Source organism: Misgurnus anguillicaudatus, chromosome 8 (assembly GCF_027580225.2).
Source record: "Misgurnus anguillicaudatus chromosome 8, ASM2758022v2, whole genome shotgun sequence".
NCBI classification, from domain to species: Eukaryota; Metazoa; Chordata; class Actinopteri; order Cypriniformes; family Cobitidae; genus Misgurnus; species Misgurnus anguillicaudatus.
The window spans coordinates 20,087,834-20,099,430 of record NC_073344.2 but is presented as its reverse complement, the minus strand read 5'-3'; positions in this window follow the sequence as shown (position 1 = coordinate 20,099,430).

Here is an 11,597-nt window from a genome sequence, read left to right as displayed (position 1 = left end):
TAAAGGCCGACATAAAATTAAAAGTTGCGGTGTTCTAGGCAGATATGCTTGGAACTATACTCTCATTCTGGTGTAATAATCAAGGACTTTGCTGATGTAACATGGCTGCAGCAGGCGATATTATGCACTGCCCGAAAATAGTCCCCTGCTATTGAAAGTAACTAAGGGGACTATTTTCGGGCAATGCGTAATATCACTCCGCCTGCTGCAGTTACATCAGCAAAGTCAGTGATTACACGATGTACCTAGAGAAGAGTCAAGTTTTAAATAGGAAAAATATGGTTATTTTTAGCGCAATGCTAATGGTCTAATCAGATTCAATGGATTGTGCTAAGCTATGCTGAAAGTGGTAGCGCCAGACCCGGAGATCAGCTGAATGGATTGCAAAACGGTAAGAATCAAATTAGGATAACGCGTTAATTTCGATTAATTAATCTGAGAAAAAAAATAACGCGTAAAAAAATACCGCAGATTAAAGGAATAGTCTACTCATTTTCAACACTAAAATATGTTATTACCTTAACTAAGCTGCGACGCTTCGATAGCATTTAGCTTAGCCCCATCCATTCAATGGCACCACCCAGAGACAAAGTCAAAAGTGACCAAACACATCAACGTTTTTCCTATTTAAGACGAGTAGTTATACGAGCAAGTTTGGTGGTACAAAATAAAATGTAGCGCTTTTCTAAGCGGATTTAAAAGAGGAACTATATTTTATGGTGTAATAGCACTTTTGGGAGTACTTCGACTCGCCTGAAAAGTCCGCTCCCCTTCTCACTCTCATAATGGGAGAGGGAGGGTGTTACTGCGCCGAGTCGAAGTACTCCCAAAAGTGCTATTACGCCATTAAATATAGTTCCTCTTTTAAATCCGCTTAGAAAAGCGCTACGTTTTATCTTGTACCACCAGACTTGCTCGTATAACTACTCGTCTTAAATAGGAAAAATGTTGATGTGTTTGGTCACTTTTAACTTTATCTCTGATTGGTACCATTGAATGAATGGGGCTAAGCTAAATGCTATCGAAGTGTCGCAGCGCGCTCCAGCGCTTACGTGCACGCACACAGATGATAGAGGGATGTATCAACAATTCTTAGTTAAGGTAATAACATATTTTAATATTGAAAATGAGTAGACTATTCCTTTAATCCATTCCGTATTGACCTGGAAACGTTCTAGCCATTCGACTGTAAAATAAAGGAGGGAGACGAGAACGCGCTGGCTGTGACTGGATCATTGGGGCTGTTTACACTGGACGAGAGAGACACATTACGTTTACACCTGGTATTTAAATCCATCTCTTTTGTCAACTTTCGACCACTTCTGCCCTGAATACTGTGAGGGGGTGGTCTGTCGAGATGGTGGGCGAGTCTCTCTGCCGTCATTTAAACGCGAACGGGAGTAATGGCAAGTTTATATGGACGCAAACTAATATTATGTCGGTGTACGCTGCTTGTGTTGTAAGTAAACATGCTGCACAGTGTTTTGTACATGTATATGTTAGAGCCTTCTCTGAATTTTCAGCGCAATTGATTAAATAGGATCGCGCAACTTTCACACGCTTGCAAAATGAAACTGCGAAGATCAGCCGCTTTAGTTTTATCAATGAATTTATCACTGTTAAACTTTTGGTAAATAATCTTCCTAACGCACTTTTGAATTTATTTCCTTAACATATTACTGTAGGTCATTTTGTTGATTTGTTATGCCCAGTATTTGAACAGTGAAAATACTGTAATAATAAAAGAGTTTTTTAACTTGTCACTAATGCTGATTATTCATTATTCATTTAAATTGAAACATTTAATACTTTAGCAAAAATTATGAATGTGATTAATTTAGATTAATTAATCACAGAGTTTGTAATTAATCAGATTAAAAATTTGAACAGCCCTAAATCAAATGTTTAACACTAGGGGAGCTGGAAAATGAGCATAGTGTCCCTTTAACACCACAAGGGTACATACTGGTACCAAATGTATACATTTCTGTACCTTATCATAGATATTAGGAGACGTTTAAAGGATATTGCACGAGTAACAGCTGGGGTACATAATGCAAAATGCAATGCAAAGATCATGGGTTTGATTTTAAGGAAATTTATGTATTCCTGTTATGCTCTTACTTTTGCCACTTTACTCTACAAACATAAAATTTCATATAATTTATGAATGAATTTCTCTTACTATATAACACACACATCCTCTAAACCCCACAAGGACGTTCTCCACAGGCCCTACACATTTTCCAGATTCTCTACTTCAAGTTGTCCTTCAATAATCTAGGAATTACACCTGCTTGATAAAGTAAAAAAGGCTATCCATCTCCTTTAAGGGGTTTAATCTTTTATGGAATAGACTGGATTATTTCCTCGGGTAAGTTTTTACGAGCGGCCTTAATTCCCACAGAGGTTTCCGTAACGTTCTGAGACGCCCCTCCCGCACTACATAATTCCCTCCCACACGCCCGCTATCGTTGCACCTGGGACGTTTGATTAATGGCCACCACTTGACCCGTTATGGCAACACTCTGCCAAAAACCTAAGATTAAGTGCCAATGTCGGACCTGACGGCGCCCCTGCTGCTAATTTTACGTGATCTATGGATGCAATACTGCTGTAGCATCTAGACCAGAGAAATAAGAACCACGGCCAGCCTGTTTGACTGTCATGCTCGAACCGATTGTATTGAAAACGTGTCGGCACTCATTCATGAATTTCTGTGTCTGTATTATATAAATGGATTTACTGTGTCGCTCTCACAACTTAACGTTTTTATCAGTATGGACATGCAAAATGTAACTGTAATGTCAATAATAGAACTTCAGCCTAAACGTTAGCATATAGCATTAACTAGCATATAGCAAAAACTCAGAAGTCACAACTTAGTTTTAAGCAAAACATTGTAATAAATTTAATGTGTAATTTAATGTTGGGCTGTACATCAAGACTGTAACTTCATGTTGAGATTGGCCTGTTTTGAATCTGTGTTTTGCATGCATGAGGTTTACATAAAGAGGAGGAAACAATCTTTTTACACATTAATTACAATGTTGTTACAATGCTAAAAACAAAAAAAGTTGTGACTCCTAAGTTAGTGCTATATGCTAGTTAATGCTATACAGTATGCTAGCGTTTAGGCTGAAGTTCTACTACTGATGTTACAGTTATATTTTGCAGGTCCATTAAAAAAAAAAAAACACAAACTTACCACTCAAAAATGTCCTTTAACAATTTTCAAACAATTGATTTATCCTTAAAATCTGTATCTTCATCAGATACAGGCTTATGCTGCGTTAACACCAGCCGTGGTAGAGGCGTCAAGCGTGAGTGATTTCAATGTTAAGGCAATGTGAAGATGCGCTGACGCGCGTCTGGAGGTCTCGCGGTGCGAATGAAGTGTTTGGCGCGGTAGACACAATTCCGCCTCATTCGCGCTTCTAGTTAGCGCGAATGGCACGAATTGAGCGTTGCCGCGGCAAACGCTCGAGTTGAACATTTTGAACTATGGTGGAAAAACCCGCTGTGTTAACCAATCAGGAGGTTGCTGTAGTAGTGACATGATTACAGAAAGCGAGCAGAGTCGCAGAAGCCCCTCCCATAACGCGAATTTCCGCATGAATGTCTCAATGACAAGAATTTCATGCGCGAATGAAGCGAGTAAACTCAATATGTTCAAGCGGCAAACTAGACGCGGTAGACGCAATTTTGACGCCTCAAGCGCAGCTGTTTAAACATAAGGTCTGTTGCAACCCTAACGCAAGGCATCTCGTGGTATGGTAACAAAATATTTTATTTATTTATTCGTGTTCATGGACACATTTTTCCTCTTTTTTTGTGTCATTGAGCACGAGTGTACTCAGCACGAATTTCTATCAATTGTTTTCCATGTCTCCGAGCACAACTTTCTTTTTCATTTCATTTTATGTATTGTTTTTTCCATTTTTTCTTCTATTTTTAAGGAGTTTGGGTTAGGATGTCATTTTATGTTTTAATTTGTACCTTTTTTTCTTTCCATTTTTAAACTATAATGTCACTTGGGGTTAGGATTGGAGTTTGGGTTAGGTTTTCTGAAATGTAACAGAAAGTCATTTTAACCCTAACCCCAATCGACAATGGTAAAAAATTTACCAATACATAAAATGACATGAAAAAGTCATGCTTGGGGACACGAAAAACAATTTATAGAAATTTGTGCAGAGTGACATGAAAAAGACACATATAAATAAAACAAATATTTCATGACTATACCACAAAATGCCTTGTTTACACACACACACACAGAGCTACTGAATTGAACTGCTCTGAGAAACAGCCAATCAGAGCTGAGCTCAACATTATTATTCATGACTCTTTCAAATAAGGTAATAACAGACAATTTCATTCTAAAGGCAAATCCTAGGGTTGCAAATGGACATTTAAAAATGTTTCTAGATCATTTTTGCACTTAATAAAGCCACATACATAATTTAACATCTTTATTTTTGGCACTTTTTAACAATAAGTAATAAACGCCTAACTCATTACACTACATTCAGGCATACAGTAATTTTCACCATGATGTAACCTGTGAAGTAAACCATAAAAGTAAATATTATATAACTTATTAAACTAACCAGAAGCAATAGCATAACCCAGTTAGCAATTTTGTGTATAAAAAACATTATGTTACCTGTGAGCAAAACAATAAAAAGTAAATATTACATAGCTTATTAAAATAACCAAAAGCAATAATGTAACCTTTTAATTGTACATAACACATAATGCATGAAAAAGTAATAATAACGTACATTTTACTTATAAAGGAGTCATTCTTCTCATCAAATGGTTTGCAAATCAGTAAACAAAGGCCTTCGGGCCACCTTCGGTATTGATATGCCCAACAAAAGTTTGCCCTGGAGGATAGCGGTATGCTTAAGCGCCGAGCTTTGAAGCAGCTAGCAGGATGTTCTCCGGCTTCTCCTCAGAGGCGCGTTATGCTATGGCGTGATTAGCGGGCGCGCTCATTACAAATGCATTCATAGTCTTCTTTGAACTCTCACGCTGAACATGATCGGAATACAACCACGGCGAGGGCTGTTTGAAAGAGAAAATGTGACCAATTTTGATGGTAAAGTGGAAAGGAGAAGAAACACAGTGCTCCAAAAGTGTTCAAAGGTTCGGTAAAACATCACGGAAATGAGATTCAAGGTAAATTAAAAACCGTCGATGGCCTTGTTAATAGGCATGTAAATGAAAAGCTAATCTATAAACGTGTTCAAATGTGTTAATCTTTCTTTTGCCGCTCTGTTAAGGTGACCTCTGCGATAGCATACAGGGGATGGAAAACGGCAGAATGACACATTGTGAGGGGAATGATAAGACGAGGTTAAACGTGCGTGTGTGTCCATTATGAACCTCGGTCACATAAAGCAGAATGTAATTGCTTGCAACTGAGGAGTCCACAGACTTTCAGTGATCCAATCATTTGCATGATAATGAATTTCAAACAACTGTGTATCCCAGCATGCAATGCACTCCATTATGGAGGAGGTAATCAGATATTAAATTAACAGCAATTACATGTAATAATATTACAATGTATAACCAGAAACATTTTGCTACACCTACACTAAGCGATAATGATCCGAGCGATCGCCCGAACCTCACTGCGCAAAAAGTTGCAAAAAGTCATGCATCGCAAGAGCTAGAAAGAAAGGTGTAAAAATCACTGCACCCTTGACAACCTGCAATGTTACCTGGGTAATCTGATCTTTAATGAGCATGCTGATTAACTTCAGTTTTATTAAATGAGCACAATCTCAGGAGGGGAAGAGAAAACTCGGAAAAAAAGTGTTCTCCATAGGTCGGATTTGATTTATGAACATATGCACTACGTGTCAGAGTAATATAATTCCCCTTGAGGAGTATCTATGGGGGTCTGAAGACCACAGAGATTGCACATTACGCTGTTCCTTCTGCACATTTCCATTAGCGCGCAGCTCATGAAGGATTAGTACAGATTACTGCACGCCTACCTCGACATCATAATGCAAGGAGCATATTAGTTTCCCTGTGATTTAACTATTCAAATGATTATGAAACTGGGAATATGCTGCTGGGAAATCGCTGGTTGGAGGTGTTATTGAGTGGATCTTTGGTCATTATTTCATCCCCGTAACTGAATCGAATGAAATAGGAAATTGTGTTTTGCTTAGGGTATACTCCTGCCAAATATCAAAATTACCCCATCATTTACTCACCCTCAAGCAATCCGAGATACACATGTCCATCATCTTTTAGATGAAAACATGGAGTTATTTTAGTAAATGTCCTTGCTCTTCCAAGGTTTATAAAGAAAGAAAACAGGTATCAGGGAACAACTTCATGGGCTCTATCTTACACCCGGCGCAATGCAGCACAATGCGCGACGCAAGTGTCTTTTGCTAGTTTCCACTCTGCGCATTTATCATTTTCACGTTTAGCGCCATGTTGTTTAAATAGCAAATGCATTTGCGCCAACCTTTTGCGCCCATGGACGTTCTGGTCAGAAAACGAGGTGTGTTCAGGCGCATTCCTATTTGGAGGCAACTAAAATATACGCCATTGACCAACAAAAACCTGGTCTAAAGTCTAAAGTCAATGGCGCAATATGTTTTTTTGTTATTTAAAGAACGCATTAGTAATATGCACCTATAAACGGGACAATAAGGCGGGTTTGCTAAACACATACATGAATGCGCAGCAGCACAAAAACGCTTTTAAATATGAAAGGATTAAAGGATTGAATGTAAAAGATTATTATTGAGTCTCTTGGGCATAAATGAGGACTAATTATGAGACGTTAGAAGGCACAAAGAGCTGCTTCACTTGTAGCCTGGTAAGTAAATAAATGCTTTGCTTTAAACAAATGCATCTATTTTTAAGTGTTTTCAAATGGATTTATTGTATATGATGACTCTATACCTGTGGATATGGTGAGATGAGAAACATTTTTAAGTAATGCTTAAAAAACTGACGCTGTCCAAGTGCTGAAACGTGCGGAGAGCCGTTTGTAAATTCTTTATCTCCTGTTTGTTACAAATAAAGTATTTTTACAGTACAAACCTTTTCAGACATACTTGTAAATTATTTTTTGATGATATTGGATAGCCATACATTTAAAGCAATTAAAAGCCTGCTTTTAATAAAGGTTTTAATAAAAAAATAACAATTTCAATACAAGTGAAAAACAACACACTTATTTGATTGTGAAAATCAAAAAAAATGCTAGCGGGCAACTTTTTGTGAAAATCACAAAAAAACAAACAATAAAAACGCTGGCAGGGAAAGGGTTTATCTTTGTTCAATTTAATTTTGGCATTTACTAGCATTACTAAAATCAAGGTTTGTAACTGGAAACATTAAGTAACGCACCATGAACTAACATGAATAACTCCATTGACATGAACTAACAAGAATTAAAGGAATAGTCTACTCATTTTCAATATTAAAATATGTTATTACCTTAACTAAGAATTGTTGATACATCCCTCTATCATCTGTGTGCGTGCACGTAAGCGCTGGAGCGCGCTGCGACGCTTCGATAGCATTTAGCTTAGCCCCATTCATTCAATTGTACCATTTAGAGATAAAGTTAGAAGTGACCAAACACATCAACGTTTTTCCTATTTAAGACGAGTAGTTATACGAGCAGGTTTGGTGGCACAAAACAAAACGCAGCGCTCTTCCAAGCGGATTCAAAAGAGGAACCACATTCCACGGCGCAACAGCACTCCTGGGAGCACTTCAACTCCGCGCAGTAACACCCATTATGAGAGGAAGAAGGGGATCGGACTTTTCAGGCGAGTCGAAGTACTCCCAAAAGTGCTATTACGCCATAAAATATAGTTCCTCTTTTAAATCCGCTTAGAAAAGTGCTACGTTTTATTTTGTACCACCAAACTTGCTCGTCTTAAATAGGAAAAACGTTGATGTGTTTGGTCGCTTCTAACTTTATCTCTAAATGGTACCATTGAACGAATGGGGCCAAGCCAAACGCCACCGAAGCGTCCCAGCGCGCTCCAGCGCTTACGTGCACACACACAGATGATAGAGGGATGTATCAACAATTTTCGTTAAGGTAATAACATATTTTAATATTGAAAATGAGTAGACTATTCCTTTAATACATGCTGAAAACCTATATTGTACATTATTTGTTCATGATGTCATAATGTTTACTGATACAAACTTATTTTAAAAAGTGTTACCAAAATATGAAATAAAGTAAAAATCTAGTTATAATCATCATTGGAAATGACAAGGAAAAAACTTTTGTTCCTTTTGAATTCATTTGAAATGTGACCTAGACAGGTTTTCTAGGGATTCAGCCTATTATGGGTGAGGGATTTTGGTAACCCACTGGAGCCCATTTTGAGTGAAACTTCAATTCGGTTTTTAAGACCTGAAGAATGGCATGTGCCACAGAGATTTGTTCCTTATTTCAGAGAAGAAGTTGATAGCCTTTAGGTTCAAACTCAGAGTTTCAGTGTGCACTATAATCAGAATGAGTTTCAGCCCTGTTGGGGTTTATAGCGCTCAGTTCGCTTTGCATTGTTGTTGTATAGCATTGTGTTTTTAATGCAAGTAATTACGTCTCATTCTCTTAGGTATGCACACTCTCCCTCTGTGCACATTATAATGCCATTACTGTAAACATTTAGAAAAATGCTTTCAATATTTAAAAGGTACAGTCTGTTTATTAGTAGTGCTTGCCAGATCCAACATCACACTCTTGGAAATAGAGGTTGTTTGTCGGCCTGTATAATAAACATTTAACATCTAAAGAACTTTTCTGTTGCACAAAAGGGTTAAAAAATTGTCAGAAAGGTAGGCATTTTTTACAAGAACCTTTGACTGAAAGGTTTTTGGGGATTTTTTGGGAGGGGGCCTTTTCTAGAACCCCATATGGCAAAAAAAAGTAATTTCTCTGGCCAAAAATATATATTTTAAAGAGCACCTATCTTCTGATTCACGATTTTACATTTCCTTTGATGTGTACGTGCGTATAAGTAATGATATGCAAAAGGTACAAACCCCAAAGTAAACGATGACGCAAGTTATACATAGATATCTTTTCTTGGACTACAACAAACACACAAATTGTAGACAACAGATTACTTCCTAGGATTGGTGATGTAGACAAAACCGACATTATCATAATTCCTCCCGCTTTGACTCACAGCTTGTAAGTTAACTCCTGTTAGCATTGCATTGTGAGCGAATCATTCAAACTTGGTACTGTAAGGAGTGTCAAATTTCCGGCTGACATCAGAAGTATTCAGACCAAATCACAATGTACAGATTAGCTGGCCAATCAGGACACAGCACTTTTCAAATCGATGAGTTTTGTACAAAATCAGTGTGTTTCAGGAAGACAGGAATATCAGGAGCTACAAAAATGTACGGTTTGTGGAAAATAATGTATTTTCAAGCATAAACCACGTGAACACATTGTATTATACAAAATACACAAAATAACATTGTTATATTGTTGTATTTTAACAATTAAATAGGTGCCCTTTAAATATATGCTTCATACGTATTGTAGAAAGTGAAGCCTAATTAAAAATATTTTTGAATTTTAAAATATATTTTGTTTTAACTATATATGAAGAGTTTGGTTCCAAAACGCAATAAATCCATTTTGACAAATTTTGGTAAAAACGTGTTTTCTATACCAAGAAAGTGACAAGATGAAAACAACTATTTTCTGTTACAAACTTTCACACAGCATCTTTTGGTTATAAAAACATAAAAAATTCAAATCCATAAGTTGATTTTCAAAGATTTATTATAAAAACGGATTATTTTTTCCACAAAATGCAATAAATCCATGACAAGTTTTTATTCAAAATGCTATAAATCTATTGAATCAATAGCCTATATAAATGTGCATTCATCTTTGCCATGTTATATTCATTTAGTTGACTAGTTGTACACACTTATTAAAAATAGAAACATTAATGTTATTAATCAAAACACTTACTTTGTCATATTAAGAACCCTGTCATTGCGGTTACTTGACGTCTTCGCTTAACGTCTTTCACAGCGATCGACTGTAAAATGTTTTTGGTCCTGCTCGATTTTCGTTGACTTTGAGTAAAATTATGTACAGTTTTTCATAAGATCCTCTGGGGTCAATGTGTTAGCATGAGAAGCTTGATGCTGTCGGGAGAACAAGCACCCGTCTCCCGAGTGCCTCTCAGAGAAAATATTAGATGCTGATGGCTTACGTTTCTTTCCCATCACAGAAAACCATCACAGGTTTATCAATGCAATTAAAGTATTATTTTGTTTTGTTTGTTGATCACGAAGTACAAAGTAGATGAGGAAAACTAGGACTCCATGTACTCAGCGCGCCGCCATGTTTGTTTACATTGCGTGAACGGTGGGATGTAATATCAGAAATGGATTTATTGCATTCTGTAAAAAAGTGGGAGTGGCGTTTGTCGCATTTTGGGAAAAAAGGGAGACAAGATGACAGAATAACACGGCGGATATTGGATTTTGCGTAAAATTAAGAATTTACTTTTAACTACTGACCTGATATAATACTGATTTTGGCAGTAACTCATTTTTTTCAAAAATGGCGTTTATTGCGTTTTGGAACCAAACTCTTCATATATATATATATATATATATATATATATATATATATATATATATATATATATATATATATATATATATATATATATATATATATATATATATATATATATATATTGTTTTAACTTGTGGCTAAATATATATTTTAAATGCTTTAAAATATATTTATTTTTAAATGCAAGCAAATACATTTCTAATTTTACAACCCATATGGTAAGAAATGTATTCTTAATTTTAAATATTTGAATATATTTAAGTATATTTTTTAAGTTGAAAATATATTTAATTTTACCTTTTCAAACCTGTTTACATGTTTGTAACATAAACAACGTTTTTTCCTCCAGTGCGATGTAAATATATTTCCTGGTTTGAAATATATGAAGGGCTAAATATATATTTTAAATGCTTTAAAATATATTTATTTTTAAAATATATTTTTAAAATATGTTGGTGAAAAAAATATATTTTTAAACATATTGCAAAATATATTTCAGCAAATATGTTTTTTATATATTTAAAAAATATATATTTTTTCCATATACCATTTGAATTCCTCAGACTTATTTAAACCGAAATGAATCTTAAACTTAACTCTTCCACACCTTTTCGGCCAAGGACATAAGTGATACCTCAAATCACGTGAATTGTAAAGGAGAGGTGTGATATTACTTTTCTGTGATTGGTTTCCATCTGTGATGAAATAACCTTATAGAGTTCAATTGAAGGGAGGACTTGAGTCATATCCAGGGACTGGAAAGTGACTTTGGGGTGGGCTATTTTGGGAAGGGGTAATAAGTAACCACTTAGCGATTACCCAGAATTCCCTAGCAACTAGAGAAGTGCGCTAACAAGCACTCTTAAGCAATGCCCTGGCAACCACCTGCAGGTCAGGCTATTGTATATAAAAATTGCACATCAAATGATACAAAAATCTAAAAGCTGACATATCCACATTAATTTCTGTGTCG